General features: G+C 42.8%; 2 long non-coding RNA genes across 2 annotated transcripts; one reads left to right on the forward strand and one right to left on the reverse strand.

Moving 5' to 3' along the window:
* Nucleotides 1-56: 56 nt before the first annotated feature.
* Nucleotides 57-1,131, reverse strand: LOC115553292 (uncharacterized). The gene is made up of 4 exons (XR_003978420.1): nt 943-1,131; nt 632-685; nt 507-542; nt 57-114 (listed from the first exon to the last, which is right to left on the reverse strand). It is a non-coding gene; the product is annotated as an uncharacterized LOC115553292 (long non-coding RNA).
* Nucleotides 1,132-1,865: 734 nt separating this feature from the next.
* LOC115553291 (uncharacterized) lies at nt 1,866-3,240 on the forward strand. Its single transcript, XR_003978418.1, has 3 exons — nt 1,866-1,921; nt 2,879-2,977; nt 3,185-3,240. It is a non-coding gene; the product is annotated as an uncharacterized LOC115553291 (long non-coding RNA).
* Nucleotides 3,241-17,877: the final 14,637 nt, after the last annotated feature.

Genomic DNA, 17,877 nt, shown 5'->3' on the forward strand with positions numbered 1-17,877 from the left:
TCGTATAGTGGTTCATTTATATAACTCCATGTGAATCCCATATTTATGAAAGCCCACCTGTTTGAATGGCGACACACAAACCGTGTCAACCACCATCAACTGCAATGTTCAGACCTGTGCAACAAAAAGTAACAAGTATAATCCAAAATAAAAAACCAAACATAACCGAGAGCCCGCTAGCGAGCCCACAGTTAGCTAATTAGCTTTAGCATACACACACACACACACACACACACACACACACACACACACACACACACACACACACACACACACACACACACACACATACACACACACACACACACACACACACACACACACACACACACACACACACACAGGGGAGGGGAGGTTAGATGAGGTGAGGGGAGGGGAGGGGAGATTAGATGAGGGGAGGGGAGGGGAGGGGAGGGGAGGGGAGGGGAGGTGAGGGGAGGAGAGGGAGGGGATGGGAGGGGAGGGGAGGGGAGGGGAGGGGAGGTTAGATGAGGGTATCCTCCTACATTTTCTCCCATGGGTCCTCGTCTTCCTTTGGGTCCCTGTGGAAGGACACATGTGGTTAGGACGGGCCAGAGACATTATAGAGAGCAACCTAACATGAGAACATGAGACAAGATCTTTCTTTCACCCTGTTTTCCTCGATTCCACTCTCCCTTTTGGCGCCATCCTCCCCTGGACTGCCCTGGAGAGGAAGTGTGTGTGTGTGTGTGTGTGTGTGTGTGTGTGTGTGTGTGTGTGTGTGTGTGTGTGTGTGTGTGTGTGTGTGTGTGTGTGTGTGTGTGTGTGTGTGTGTGTGTTGATAAGAAAAAAAATGTATTAAGTTGCTGGACAGAGATTGACAAGGAGACAGGGACAGAGAGAGAGAGAGAGAGAGAGAGAGAGAGAGAGAGAGAGAGAGAGAGAGAGAGAGAAAATGGCTCCCAACAGGAGGTTCCTTACCGGCATACCAGCGTTTCCTGGTTCTCCTTTTGGTCCCACCTCCGCATTGTCTGATCCAGCTGCCCCCTGAGGCACACACACGCACACACACGCGCGCACACACACACACACACACACACACACACACACACACACACACACACACACACACACACACACACACACACACACACACACACACACACACACACACACACACACACACACACAGTACGTGTCTATGTGTGTTTCAATAAGCTAGACTTTTGAAACACACATAGAGTGTTTCAAAAAGCTAGACTTTCAGTTCTGGGGCGATCCAGATATGCTCCAGCTGAGTTCTGAGGTCAGAAAAGCTGTGGGATTGAACCTCAAATCCAGTCTTAAGAGCTAGCATGTGTTTGGGTGTGTGTGCAAATGGACATGATTGATAATCTTGAATGCTTCGAAAAGAATTTCATATGAACGTTGACGTTCTTAATGACGTTCTTAAATCTGCCAAGAACAAATGCAACATAAATATTAACATTACTCAAGTGTCCAAGTTGGGAAATGCAATTTTTTTCCTATTCTTTTTCTAATCAAGTCTCCTTCACTTTGGCAGGGGAAGAAAGTTTGTTTTAAGGCTGAACCAAACCTCCCGCCGAGGCTAATGGGAAATGTTAGACATGTTTTGCTGTTTTCACCTCCTCCTAGCTGAGTGTCGATGGCTGTGTCCCAATTCCTAGGACGCATCCTTCGAAGGCTGCATTCGAAGGATGCGTCGACGCCGATTGCGTCACAGCGACGCGCCAAGTGCTGTCCCAATTCCAAGGGTCCTTCAAATGCGGCCTACGAATGCAGCCTTCTTTTCCCGGATTTGAAGGATGCATCGGCTGTATCCTTCGCGGCCCAACGTATCCCAAGATCCTTCACGGCCCAACGTATCCCTCCCAAGATTCATTGCGCACTCAATCAATGGAGATGGCGGAGAATGGCGATTTAAGTTTTGCATTTAAATGTAAGTATTTGGTGTCTAGTCACTCGAGTATTTAACGATACAAATGTTTAAAAAAACAAGGGCCCTTAAAACTTTTTTCATTGAAGTAATAGGCAATATAAGTTAGGTAACGTTACAGTTAGTGACGCTGTAACGTTAACTAAAGCCTGCCACACACATAAAGATAATCGGGCTGATTTTGCCCCGATTTTCCCCCTTCCGATCACGGACAGACATCGCCCGATTATCTTAAGCTCTTAAGATTATTTTATAAGATTCTCTTGTAGTGTGTGGTGTGTTAAGAGTGAAATTCGGCCGACAATCGGCTCCGAAATCAGTCGGCGCCGATAATCGTAAGTATTAAACATGTTCAATATTTACGATTATCGGCGGAGAACGTTGTGGTGTCAAATCGTCTTGTGTGGGGGGGAAGCCGACAATCGGGAGTCTCCAACGTGACGTAATATTGAATTTAACCAATAAAGAGCGAGCTGACTGAACACGGAATTATAACGAGCTATCTCCATGGCTACGATATCCCTGAATACCACCAATATGGCGAAGACAGTTAAAGTTAGATGGACCTCCGATATGGAGGATAAACTTGTCGAACATTGGAAACACACGAGTGTTTGTACAATATTTGCTTTGGGATTTTTCAGTTAGGATTAATCCCAAAACCACCATCATGCAGTCGGTATCCAGCTGGTCCTTAGAACACCCGTCAAGCCCTGTAGTTTCAAATAAGAGGTCAAAATGGTTATATTTACCGAAATTGTGGCGATTATATAGATAATTTGCTATTCTGTAACGTTAGATAAATGGACCAACGCGAACACAGGTTGTGGACCGTTTTCAGACCGTACCGTTACAGACGTTGGGATTGATTACACAGTGAACTTGGTTATTTTGCTATTTAAGCTGCTTTTGTTTGGTAGTGTAAAGCAAAACTAATTCTAACATTTGGTTTTGGTTTAGGGAGCCAGCAGCATACTGCTCGATTTATTCTATTGAGGGGGGAGAACGATGAGCGGTTCACCGGGGTGAAATAGCCTACTCAGCAAGTGTGGCTTGGGGGTAAGGAAACAATCGTTTATTTATATTGTTAGTTTATAAAAATTATTATAGGCCATTTATCTGTCTACATTTGACCATCTTGTAAAGGTTAGTTAAATTAGCCCTCATTAAACAGCAGGACAGATGCAACATCCCCAGAAATCTGTTCCAATTTGTTTTGATACTGCTGTTGTTGTTAACTGCCATGATTGATTTCCTCTGCCTTAGGATTGCAAGTATCCAGGGTCAGGAGAGGGGGTAGGTGGGAAACCCGGTGCTGCCACTTGGCCCTGGTTTGTCCCCATGGATGAGGTATTGGGACAGAGGCATTCCACCAACCCCCCTGTCCTAATTGCCTTCATCCCTGAGAACACACCAGGGCCAAGTACAGCAAGTACAGCAGTGGTGGATCAGGAGGTGGAGGACAAGGATCTGGAGGAGGAAAGACAGCGAGGGCCAAGGTCCAGAAAGAGGGACAGAGATGAAGACATGTTCCAGAGTCGCTCACTATCTTCCGAAAAGGACTCAAGACTCACCTGTTCAGAGTCCACCTCGACTGCATAGCCACCCTCCCCCTTCTGGCAACCATTGTACACTGTGTTGTATTGTATTGTATTATAGTACTTAACTGTGTAGCAACTGCAGTAGTTGCTATCATGGCTGTAACACGGGGAATTGATTAGCCTAGCGATTGTGGTACTTGCACTTGGTTCTATGAACATCCTTTCTGTACCGACAGCGATATATTGATGCACTTCTTATGACAAATGTACTTATTGTAAATCGCCTTGGATTAAAGATTAAAGCGTCTGGTAAATGCCCTAAATGTAAATGTAAAATGTAAATGTTCCAGTTAATAAAAGAGGACATGAGGCTACAAAGGGGGGAGGCAGAGGAGAGAAGAGCCCAGGGAAAGAATGGATAGGTTTTTCTCATTTTTGGAGCGTTTGGTGGACAAATAACTTATGTTCTGTTATATTTAAAAGATTGTTTATTATTATTTACATATTTATTGAAACTAACTTATTTAACTAACTTTTTTGATTAACTATTTATTAAAACCCTTACTAACTTTTTTGTATTGACTAATGTATTCGTATATAACTTATAAAACATACAACAATAAAACTATTTACAACAAACATTCATGTGACTATTTACAACAATTATTATAAAACTACTATATACAAAAACAATGATCAATAATAATTTTTGTTGGTTTCTTTTTTTCGCGCTGTCCGGTTTAACTTCTGTTTACTAACAGGTCAGTTCAGCTGTCAGGGTTGCTAGGTGACAGGAGCAGCGCGTGGTCACGCAAGGTAAAGGGCGGTAAAGGTTTATTACGTAAACCAGAAATGCTCCGTAGGCTAGACCGTCCCATTTCTTCGGCCTTCGGAGTGTCCTTCACGGTCTACGAAGGATGCGTCCTATGAATTGGGACACAGCCGATGTGTCCCTGAGCAAGACCCCTAACTGCTCATGACCAGGCCCCCAGGATAGGCATATACTTCCGCAATCCACCCGTGCTCAGAGGCCAAGCCTGGTATTGCAGCTGTTTTAGCTGGGAGTGGACGGGGGTCCGTCATTTCATGTGGCCCAGAAGTAGATATCGCCGTCCACTCCAATACAAGTGGGGAACAGGATTGTGTCTCCGCAAAAAATGTCTGGATATCAATCAAAGGCTCATAATTATCTTTCTACCCTGTTCTAAAAAAATGTAAGTTTTTTCTTTTCAAAACGCCTCCTCAAGCGTTTTATTAGCAGTTGATGTTGGGTGGGCAGCTGAAAGGAGCCGTACTGAAACAAACGGCTCCTTGCTATGGACCTATTTTGAAGTGCACGGCTCCATTAACTTCCGAATTGAATTAAATTCCGAATTAACTCCATTAACTTCCAAAGTCTGAGATTTGTCCTTTTACTTAACATGAATGGCGTTGAACACGGATATATAACACACATCATTGAAATAGCTGTAACAGGCACGGACGTATTGATTACCTGAATGATTATGGGAGACCTACGTAATTTTCATAATATTGTTAATTGTCTAATATTAACATTTCAGTTGCGTTGGTAGGTATTTCATTTTCATTTGCTTGTTTAGCTATGTATGACAGGGTTATGGTTAGCTATGTATGACAGGGTTATGGTTAGCTATGTATGACAATTGACAATGTTGGTGTATTACAATTCAATATTTGGGTAGGCTACTCCAACTTCGTTGCTGGTCGATATGTAAACATTTACTTTTATATAAATTATTGATTGCATTCTTCGTAAAATAGTTAGTTGGAAGGAATCTGTTTCTTAAGCAATAACATTGAACTGAATTTTTTAGGCCTACATACGTTTACTATGTTACTATGGTATTATATGGAGCAATCTTACATATTTATGAAGTTTCCAGATCAATAAAGTTCTATCTCTTTTTATTTGAACTGCCTGTATGTCCTCTTGATTATAGTATTACAGTGTGTACCTTGGTTATCAGCTATCATAGAATGGTGTCAATGTGGTATTGGCATATATATTCCAGAATTTGAAAAAGGATATGGATATAGAGTGGGTGACTTTATCAGTATACTCAATCGAGATGGCCACAATAATAACCGCTCTTAGATGGGTTGTAGATACTAAGTTGGTGACAATGTGGTATTGGCATATATATGCCAGAATTTGAAAAAGGATATGGATATAGAGTGGGTGACTTTATCAGTATACTCAATCGAGATGGCCACAATAATAACCGCTCTTAGATGTGTTGTAGATACTAAGTTTTATAACAGATAATTCAATACGTGAAGATTTGGTGATAGAGGTAAAGCATCTTCTTTTAAATATTATAAGCCTTGGTTTAGTTATTCAGTTCTGTTGGATTCCAGCCCACCATGGAATATATGGCAATGAAATTGCTGATAAATTAGCTAAAAGATACTAACCTAATTAGAAGAATTTAACCTTAAGTATATATATTTTTTTATTTTATTTTTTATTTATTCATTTCTTTTGTTAGTTTGTTTTATTTTGTTTCGTTAGTTTGGTTTTTTCTTTGAATTTATTTTTACGATTTAAAGTATCATTTGCCAACGTCCTTGTCACAAACTCCTGTGTAGTAGTCAAGTAGGTGGCGGTATATGGGGAAAAACTATGATCCACCACTAAACTAGAAGAAGAAGAAGATCTCTGCATCCGGTACGTCACGGAATAGGTCACATGTTTTGGCCCCATAACGCGGAAGCAAATCGCTCCTGTATGTTGCCATGCGCCACTGAGCAGTTTGCATAGGAATGAATGGGCGGCCATTTTCCAGTCCGTGGTCCATCCTTTATTATGTCCATGCTCCTGACGAGCTGGCTGTCACCTTGCATGGTTGACTCTGCCGTCGGTGTGTCAATGTGTGTATTAACTGATGTAAGTCGCTTTGGATAAAAGCGTCTGCTAAATGTAAATGTAAATGTAAATCTGTTGAGCGTAGAGTTGATTTGACACTGTAATGTATTGTGTGTGTGTGTTTCCGTAGTTGAAATTGTATGACGTCAGGACGTAATGGTACGTATATGTATAATGACGACAAGTAAAGATGTGTTATGTTTTAAGCAGAGCATGTGTCCGAGTCACATCAATATATAACATGGTGTCAGAAGAAATCACGCAATAATATGAGAGGACAAAAGGAGAAATGGTACAGTTAGCCTACGTCAAGTTTGAGCCTACAAGGTAATCTTGCGGAAAACTGGAAATTATGGATCCAGAAGTTGGAGCTGTTATGTACTGCTAGCGAAAAAGCTGAAAAGTCAGAGAAGTATGAAGGTATTATTGTAGCAAAAGTCTCAAGCATGCGTACACTAAAGTCACAAATGCGTAACAGTAAAGTCACAAATGCGTAACTAAAGTCACAAATGCGTAACAGTAAAGTCACAAATGCGTAACTACAGTCACAAATGCGTAACTAAAGTCACAAATGTGTAACTAAAGTCACAAATGCGTAACAGTAAAGTCACAAATGCGTAACTAAAGTCACAAATGCGTAACTAAAGTCACAAATGTGTAACAGTAAAGTTGAAGTCGTAAATATTTATTCTACCATTGTCAACACGAAATAGGGGCTACGAGTTCACAAATCCTTTGTTACGGGTGCACGTCCATCGATACGACTGCACGAATCTGCCGCTACTCTTGTGAACATGACTCTTTTTCTTGTGGGTACGACTCTCTTTTTCCTGTGATTACTTTTGCTACACGCCTAGGTGGTATATGTGTAGCAAAAGTCATTCGTATGACGTAGAGCGTCCGTGGGCGGGACAAAATTGCATAAACCAATGAAAGTCGCCGGCAGGGGATGCACTTTTCAAACTACACTGGGACCAGTCCAAGATTCCACCTCTTCATTTCTGGAATCTTGACAAGTTCACAGAAGAGAAGACGGCATCCTACACGTCAAAGGTGGGTATCTTAAATTATGTTAAATTTCAGTTCAACTGAATTCCCCCCAAAGTAGGCTATTGCATTAACATGCCGCCAGTGTCATTCAATGTATTATAATGGTCGCCATAATATATAATAATATGTTCAGAAATGTCTCGGATCGGCCTACTGCACCGCCTTTGTGAATTTAATTCCCCCCCCCCCCCCCCCCATCTTTCGAAAAATAGTTTAAATCCCATATTCAACATTCGTTCATTCATTCATTCTACTCGTTGATGACCAACATTTAGAAAAACATCTACTTTTATTTTAGCCTTTTTAGTCTTGGGTGAACGGGGTGAAATCGAAGCGCGCATGCACTCGATGCATGCATCCCGCTTCCGGGGATACTCTTCTTATCGGGTACATTTTAACTACATGGTACTTACATTGGCACGACACCGGCTTCCATCATCTTCTTCGCCACCTTTTTTTAATAAATCGCCGTTTCTCGTTTTACGACGGCGCAAACACGACTATCGGCTACTTAAGGCTCACGGCCCCGGGCCCCCTGGGTAGGCCCCGGTCTCGGGCCTACCCCGAACGCAAAATCGAATTCCAATCCGATTGAAACACGGTTAATGCGACATCAATTGAATAATCTAGGGGTCTTAATCCGACTATGAGAAACCCGATTCGGTCCAATTTTTGTCGGACTAAGGTGTATAGGCCTATCTTAAAAACCAAATCGGTTTACGTGGAGATATTACATGCTAAATATCTCCAGAATGGTTTGAGCACAAACGTTTAATTTGCCAGCACAAACTAGCACACACGCTTCCACCTATTTTCGAATTATTTGGGGGATGGGGGCAACTTCACACTTCTTATCGCGCCTCATTCGCTACAGTCTCACCCATTGGTAATAAATAAAGTAGGGAGCGCTCTATGCTACATTTTGTTGGAACTCAGTGAAACTAAGTGTTATTGTGTATTTATTTTTGATTTTCCCCTGTATTATCTCATATAGTTTCCTAGTCAGCCAGTTAAAATTTAAATGTATGAATATGGGATTTAAACTATTTTTCGAAAGATGGGGGGGGGGGGGGGGGGGAGAATTAAATTCACAAAGGCGGTGCAGTAGGCCGATCCGAGACATTTCTGAACATATTATTATATATTATGGTGACCATTATAATACATTGAATGACACTGGCGGCATGTTAATGCAATAGCCTACTTTGGGGGGAATTCAGTTGAACTGAAATTTAACATAATTTAAGATACCCACCTTTGACGTGTAGGATGCCGTCTTCTCTTCTGTGAACTTGTCAAGATTCCAGAAATGAAGAGGTGGAATCTTGGACTGGTCCCAGTGTAGTTTGAAAAGTGCATCCCCTGCCGGCGACTTTCATTGGTTTATGCAATTTTGTCCCGCCCACGGACGCTCTACGTCATACGAATGACTTTTGCTACACATATACCACCTAGGCGTGTAGCAAAAGTACTCACAGGAAAAAGAGAGTCGTACCCACAAGAAAAAGAGTCGTGTTCACAAGAGTAGCAGCAGATTCGTGCAGTCGTATCGATGGACGTGCACCCGTAACAAAGGATTTGTGAACTCGTAGCCCCTATTTCGTGTTGACAATGGTAGAATAAATATTTACGACTTCAACTTTACTGTTACACATTTGTGACTTTAGTTACGCATTTGTGACTTTAGTTACGCATTTGTGACTTTAGGTACGCATTTGTGACTTTACTGTTACGCATTTGTGACTTTAGTTACACATTTGTGACTTTAGTTACGCATTTGTGACTGTAGTTACGCATTTGTGACTTTACTGTTACGCATTTGTGACTTTAGTTACGCATTTGTGACTTTAGTTACGCATTTGTGACTTTACTGTTACGCATTTGTGACTTCAGTTACGCATTTGTGACTTTAGTGTATGCATGCTTGAGACTTTTGCTACAATAATACCTTCATAGAGAAGGTGCAGTTTGCTAGTCTTCTGCACGTGGCGGGTGAAGACAGGCGATAAAGGTTTGCAACACGTTTTTCTTAAGTGATGCTGAGAAAGACAAAATTAAAGTGTTGAAAGAAAAGGTTAAAGATAACTGCGAGCCTAGAAAGAACCTTCCATGCACTCGACATGTTCTTCACAAAGGCTCAAGGACCGCCAGAGACCATAGACGCCTGCGCCAAAATTGTGAGTTTGTACTTTTACACGATTCTTTAATACGTGACAGGATTGTATGCGGCATACGAGATGATAATGTAAGAAGATGACTATTAAGAGAGGCGGATCTCATGTTAGAAAAAGCCATTGATGTCTGCCGTGCCAATGAGTTCAAGTCAAGTTAAAATGCAATGCAAGTTGAAGCGCATGAAATAAAACCTGTGAATACAGCCAAGAAAGAAAGAGCTGATAGGGGCAGAACAAAGCCAGCGTCACAGGATGAGCAAAAGGAATTTGATTGCAATAGATGTGGATGTAAACATGAATACAGGAAATGTCCAGCTTTTGGTCAGACAAGTAAGTCATGCAAGAAAAATAATAATTTTGCAAAGAGGTGCCAAGCACAAGGCTACACAAGGAAATGCATGCTGTGGAACAGAGTGACAGTGAAAATAACATGTTCATTGTCACATTGTGCCTTTTGGCCGTGACTAAAGATAAACAGGAGAAAGGTGAAATTTAAGCTCGATACTGGTGCAGGTTGCAATGTGATGTCATCAGACACGTTCAACTCACTGGACATCAGAGGAAAGCTGAAAAAATCCACCTGCAGGCTTGTTGCATATTTCGGCCACAAGTCGGCGCCATTGGACAAGAGAGAACTCACTTGTGTGCGTACTGGACATTCAAAGAGGAAATCAGCTATGCATCAGGACTGATGTTCAAAGCTGCAAAACTCATTGTGCCAAACCAGATGAGACAAGAAATGCTCAACAAAATACACGAGTCACATCTTGGCATAGTGAAATGTAAAGAGAGAGCTAGGGATATTCTCTACTAGACTAACTGACGGCTGGGGATATATCATATGGTATTGGACGACCAGTCGACGATGGGTCTGGACTGACGAATCAGATTTGAATGTGTAGATCTCATAATAGTATATATAATATTGTTATTATTTTATTATTATGAGTAGTATATTCAATGTTATTGCTCTATGAGAATTGTAGCTATGTCTCCGTTAATACCATCCATTCCATTGGCATAAAGTCATTATTTGTAAAGGTGATCAAAGAAGAAGGAGATGAAGTCAATGACAAATTGATTGATCAACTATTGGGTTACTACATACAAGTCCTATGTTTTTTGTTACCTCAGGGGCCACTTTTATTTTTTGTGAACATATCCTGCAGGTGTTTCATTTTCTGTCTATTACATATTGGCCCAGCTCAAATCAGGTTTATTGTCTGCATATTTAACAGAATGCTGGAAGCACACAGTTTACTTTTCATTGAGTTTGTTTTAGGGGTGGGACGTTGTTTTCCGTTCAGATGTAGGTGAGCGGGAAACAGTAAAGTCTGTGTTTTTTGGTTGCGAAAATCTGAAATGATTGTCTGAAAAGGTCAGCTAATCTACTTTCCCTTTGCCTTTACTGGGCCACAATGACGGCGTGGCTCTCGCCCAGCGAGATGCGTGGTTCCCCTGGGTCTGCTCTTTATGCTCAGACTTCAGCGGTGACTTGCTTGCCAGAGGTTGGGTCCCAGGCGACACAAGCTCAGGGTGCTCTCTGTACCCCGCTCCGTGTTGCCAGACCTGGAGTATTGAGGAAGCCCCCATGCACTTCTCAAGGGGGGCATCCATTAGGCAGAGTGACGTCTTATGTGATGGTTTTTTTTACGGACGCCTATTTCACAGGTTGGGAGGAATATGACACTCGTCAGAGGCGAGCAGCCGATGCTCCCCACTGCACAAATACATGTCCTAAAGCTCAGCATTTACATTTTTCTCACATGGTGCACTATAGGGGTGTGCCAAAATATCGATACTGCGACATATCGCGATATTTCGTCTTGCGGGACGTTATCGATATGCTGACGCCAAATATCGATATTTAAAGGTCCCATGACATGAAAATCTCACTTTATGAGGTTTTCTAACATGATATGAGTTCCCCTAGCCTGCCTATGGTCCCCCAATTGCTAAAACTTGCGTTTGGTGTAAAACGAGCACTGGCTGTTCTGCTCGCCTTTGAAAAAACGGAGGCTCAAGTGCGCTGATTTGGAATGTCTGTATTCTTGACGTCATCAGGAATCTCAGCTCCTCCCCTTACTCTGCCTGGCCCGCCCAGAGACGTTGGCCCGCCAATTAGACTCGACCGTGCGAGCGCCACATGTGTGTGTGTTTGTGTGAATACACACACTGTAACGCAAGTGTTTCTTGTCGGTTCTTTGACGTGTCTTGTATTTCCACAACGAGACTGTTGTGGGGGTTATGTTATCTCAGCCATGGTTGAGAAGGAATTGGGAGAAAGGAACTTTGGCTTTGACTGGCTGAAGTACATGAACTGCGTCATGCCGCCGGTTGCCGCGAGGCACCATCGCCCGGCAGCGGGCAGCCGGCAGCGCGCGGTTCAGTCGACTTCAGGTTGATGTGAAAGTGGAAGAACCAGAGACGTCGCAGAACCCGACAAAGTCGTTTGTGATTCATTATATCGTCTGGAGGCGCACACCGCTTTTGGCCGTGATAATATGTATTAAATGATATAGATTTCTATGTATTATATGATATTATTTAGATATAGAGCTCCAGGACTGTATCGCAAGTGTTGTACACTTCCTTGTTATTTGGATAACCGTTCTGTCGGACTCTCGTCTCTGGTATTTCTACAACGAGACTCGTATTGGGGGTTATCTCAGCCAAGGTTGAGAATGAATTGGGGGGAAGGAACTATGGCTTTGACTCCCTCAAGAACATGAACCACGACATGGAGGAGAAAGGGATTGTTGGCGGCGAATGTCTCCAGCTTGAGACCCGCTGAGAGGGACCACCGCCGGAGGCGGAGGTGCCCAAGCGCTGCCCGGGAACAATCCCTTTCTCCTCCTTGTCGTGGTTCAGTCTACTTCACATTGATGAGGACGTTGAAGAATCAGGAACGTCGGAGAACCCAACGCGGACGTTTGAGATTCATAATATCGGATCACACATCTTTTAGCGGTTATAATATATATTATATAGATATCTATGTAGGCTATATGATAATATTTTGATATAGAGCTCCAGGACTCCCGTGTGTTCTAGAATATTTACAGAACACGGCTAAAGGCTGTGTGCGCCTCGCCATTGCGATACATCCACTGTAAACAAAGCGAATGAAACTAAGCAATGAAATGTTTTCTGCATTTATTTTGTTTTCTAATTTTCTGTTACTTTGCATAAAATGTTTTTGTAATAAATTCTGAATTTCTTTAGTGACACAGATATCGTGATGTATCGTGGGTGAAATTTCTTGCAATATATCGATAATCGCAGAATCGCTGTATCGTGATATTATCGTTATCGTGGGTAAAATATCGTGATAGTATCGTATCGTGGGGTACCTAGTGATACCCAGCCCTAGTGCACTACAGCTGTGTTCTAATCAGAACAGACAGTGTGTCAGCGGCGGCTTACATAAACCAACATGGCGCTCCTCTGCCCTCCAACGAGCAGCGGGCGAGCTCTGGCTTTTTTTCGAGCACCCAGAACTTCAGGGCGATCTCCGCCGAGACAAGTGTCGGTTAGATCCTGACATTGTCAGGCTGATTCGGCAGAGCTTCGTAGTGCCCAATGGAGCACACACCTTGGTCCCAGGCTATATTGTTCCGGTTCCCGCCGCTTCAACTGATCTATTGGCTCTTATTGGCTTTGGTTTCTGCCAACACGCCAGTGAGTTGGCCGCTCTGTCAGCCCGAGCTGCTTGTTAGTTGTGCAGTTTGCAGTTGTTTGTCGGGGGCCTCCAAGCCAATATATCCAAGCCTATATTGGCCTTACGATTAATAACGTTGCTCTTACATTAAGCCTGTCTCTGCTGTCACCTGGTGGTGTCCCAACATTACGCTGCGATTAAAGTGGACAAATTTAGAAAACAACACTTTTCTTGGAATTCGGGGTGTGTGTGAGATATGCATTTCTGAAAGTACCCCGCCCACAGTTACCAAACGAGCAAGTAAAGTCGGGGCCCCTCCTACGTAGGAAGGGGGCACAGTCGAATATTACCTCCCACTTCCCCACTCCCCACCAATCAGAGCATAGCTAAGAAGAGGAGACATGGAGGAGAAAGTGATTGTACTCCCGGAGCTGAGCTGCCGGACTGCCGCCGAGCTACCCCCACCGGACTGCCGCCGAAGCCATCCTGCCGCCGCCGAAGCTGCGGCAGTCCGGCAGCTCCGGCAGTGAACTCCAAGAGCTGAACTGCAGCCAAAGCTTTCCGGCTGCTCTGGCGGGTGTACTCCGGGAGCTGAACTGCCTCCGAAGCTTGCAGGTCCGGCGGGGGAGGGTCTCGGCGGCAGTCCGGCAGCTCCGGCGCGGGGAGCTCGGCGGCAAGTCCGGCAGCTCAGCTCCCGGAGTGCAATCCCCTTCTCCTCCATGTCATGGTTCTGGACTTCAGAGAGTCAAGGCCAGAGTTCCTTTCCCACAATTCCTCTCAACCATGGCCGAGATATCCCTTACTACGAGTCTTTACTTGTTGTGGAAGTACCAGAGACGTCAGACGCATTCTTTATGATTCATAATATTATCTTAAGCACATAGCTTTTGGCCGTGATATTAGTTATAAAATTACCCTTGGTTAATATTATTTTTATTATTATACTATATTATAGGAGGAGTCCGCAAACTGCAACAATCCCTTCTCCTCCATGCTGTGGTTCAGTCTGACAGCTCATTGGTCAATGGGCAGCAGCTCATTTGCATTAAAGCTACAGACCCCAGAAACAGCACATTCTGAAGGGATATAGCGGTAGGCCAGATTTTTTTTTCCTAAAAGCTATTTCCAGCAAACAGCTTCAAAAACATGTTTTCTGGAACTCAAATACTATGTTTACTTGTTGGAAAAACACCATAATATGTCTCCTTTAAGTGACCGGCTATTCTTACTTTGGTAACAGATTGTAACTGCTGTAGTTAAAATTCTTTCCTCTACCATTATTTATTAATACATCACCCCTGTCTCTCTCTATTGATAGGGTGATGCGCGCTTGCGTCGACATTTAGTCCATCGTCACATTCATTCGTTTCCAGAACACATGGTGTGCTCCCCGTTATGCTAGGGCTTCTTCGCTGCATCGTTGTCAATTTAGCTGCTCTTTGTGACCGTTTATTTTAAGGTTGTCCTCTTTGTGGCATCCCAGATTTGCGTTTGGATTAAGTGCGACCCGTTCTTCTTGCTTTGGTTACAGATTATAACTGCCGTTGGAATATCCTGTCCGCTACCATTAATTATGATTAGGTGACCCCTGTCTCTCTATGCAAGTTACATACACGGAGACGTTTTTGCAAAGCTCTTTATTTTAATAACCTGGGAAAAAAATGGTGGATGGGTTTAATAAGGTAATAACATTACTTGTTTTTTTTGCATATGAATTTCTGATTGTTAGATTCACGTAGCTAACTTTATGCTTATATTACCTGAACTAGTCACAGCTGCATAGGATTAAGCTATCTAGGTACTTAAACTACCATTTCTCTAATTGTATATCATGGTGGCTCTTTGGTAAGCGTTGGTTGAGTGGAAGCAGTAATCGACGACTTGCGGCAAACGTTTCCATCGTAACAGCGAGCCCCACCAATGAGCGACGGAATATGAACGGGATTTCCACTTCGGGAACCACACTGATGGGCTCCATTGCTTATCAATTGGAATGGTGTCCTTGACATCTAGAACCGCTCCATTGATCTCTGTTTCAACCCCGGTACTTCTCTTCTACTTATGTAGGTTTTTTTTCCTGACTCAGGAAATCAGCGACTAGCCCTTCCCCTTCTAGAATTGGTTCTAAAGATGGCTAAAGGGGTTCTCATGACATTATCAAACAATGCTTATTGCGTTTATACCATTGTATTGGAATCCACATCTATCATTTTCTGTTATTGCTCTCAAGCTATTAGCTGTCGGTCGTGCAAAATATCTTTGCAAATTAAGAAGCAACTTTGCCATCCCATTCATTGGCCTTCGCAACTGAAGGAATAACTAGCTTTTCATGTTTTTTAATTGTGCCTTGTTTGAAATGTGCTATCTTCCCTTTCACTCGCAATGAACATATAGTCTGGAAGCTGCAACCAGCCTGTGCTGCTTAATTTAAGCACGGCCCAGACGTCATTAACTGGCTTATTTACAATTAGATGTACCACAGCTTCCACCACAGCTGTAGCCCACCATGATTGGGGTAGTTTACGGCTCTAGATAATGTTATCTTGGAGTTTTTAGTTTGCACCATTCATTATGCATTCATGTTGCATTCATCATTTTGAATTTGTTTTAGCGCTTTTCTCAGATTTGGGTAAATGGCTATGACCTGCGATCAAATATACCCTTTTTTTACCGTTCTCTGGGATGAACATTTTTGGTAAAAATGTGGATAATGTAAGTAAACTCAACACATATACAACATAGTTCCACTCATGTTTTTTAATGCTTAAATGTTATTTAGTATGCATTTAACATCGCATTGGACTTCCCTGATCAACGTGTGCAGGGTATAGCTTTAACATAATTAAAAGGTGAAGGTTATTTAATTTGACCATTAACACATCAAGTCTATATCGTAGGCTGATAATAAACCACAATAACAGCCTCTGTTTATATCACAGGTCAATACTAAATATGATCAATATAAAAGCCTTAATACTAGAGCTGTCAAGCGATTAAAATATTTAATCGTGATTAATCGCATTAATGTCATAGTTAACTCTAATTAATCGCGATTAATCGCGAATTATTTTTCTATGCTAAATATCCCTTGATTTTTTTGTCCCATAATTCTTCTCATTTTAATTCCCTTATCAACATGGTGAAGTGCATCGGCTTGCCTTGTGCAAATGATTTTTTATTGATAACAACATTGGCATATACACTGATCAAAACAGGACGATACAAAAAAAGAGCCTATAGTGCAATTAAACGACTGCTTTGAACAAATGTCATTTGAACATAGCAGTCAGGCTACTGCTTCTTTGTTTTGAGCCAAAGAAAAAAAAAAAAAAAAAAGTTTATTTTTATTTTTTTTATAAAATAATTGCTTTAATCGCGCGATAAAAATTTTAACGCCGTTAAATTTGGTTTGCGTTAACGCCGTTAATAACGCGTTTAACTGACAGCTCTACTTAATACCTTTTAATGCGTAGTCATTACGTTAAGATTATATTATGATGATTATACTGATAATGCTAAGAGGGAAATTATTTTCCACATGGGGCGCGTCTCAGTCCAGCCAGCAGGGGTCATCTCCTGGCTCGTCGATCCTCCAGCTCTTGCTCCACTCTTGCAGTGTGGAGATGGCCTGGCCAGCTGGGTTCTGGAGCTCGTCGTTACTTTTGCCATTGAAGTTGCCACAGAGCCCACAGACTTTACCCTCGTAGGTTCTGGGCAGGAGGACCACCACCTTCCAGTTACACTCAAACCAGACCTGCAGCCCGAAGTCTGTCTCGATTAACGGACTACCGTTTTTGTAGGAGATCGTGACCTGCCCGTTCCCGAGGACTATGGGAACTGTCACCGGCTCTTCATTCACCTGTACAGAACATACTGTATCAATCAGTAATCAATATGGCCATAACCTCCACATCCTACTGGACGTCCCTCTGTAACAGTACATTTCCTGACACTAAAGCACAGTGCCAAAATTCCCTTGCAGTCGTTGAGCAACACATTATGGTGATTACATGAGATGCATCGGAAATTTAAATGTTACATTCAGCACCATGAATGGTCATCATGCATGAACAGAAGGAGAGTTTGTTAGTATTATCTCCATAAATGTGCATCATGTACCACTATGAATGTGCTCCTAGGATAATAGTTCACCTCAATTACTTGGATTGGCCTATTGAAGATGTTATCTTTATCTAGATGAATAATGTCCTTGATTATTGATCAGCAACATTTTGAATGAAAGATGGACATGGAGAAAATGATTATCAAAACATTCATCATCTACCCTTAAAACACATTATGCACCCCTTACCTTCACTTCACTGGATTTGTTTCTGCCAGCGCTGATCTTAATACCGTGAACAGTCACGACAACCTCCTTGACACTGGCAGCCTTGCTGTTTGCTCTGCCTCCGTTCCTCTCGTTGATGGAGAAGGCCGCCAAGCCATGCAGGTTCCCGCAGGTCCTGGAGTAGATGTACCTGCAGGGGCCCTGGAACTCAAAGGTGTATCCGTCGAAGGTGCGGTAGTGGGGGTCGCCCCAGGCCCAGCAGGTACCCGTCGGCATGGGAAGACACACCGCCTGGCCGTCTTCAACGACGCACTTCTCTTGAGTGCTGCATGGTCTCGATGCACAGGGATCTGCA

The sequence above is a fragment of the Gadus morhua genome, chromosome 11, assembly GCF_902167405.1.
Source record: "Gadus morhua chromosome 11, gadMor3.0, whole genome shotgun sequence".
Taxonomy (NCBI): domain Eukaryota; kingdom Metazoa; phylum Chordata; class Actinopteri; order Gadiformes; family Gadidae; genus Gadus; species Gadus morhua.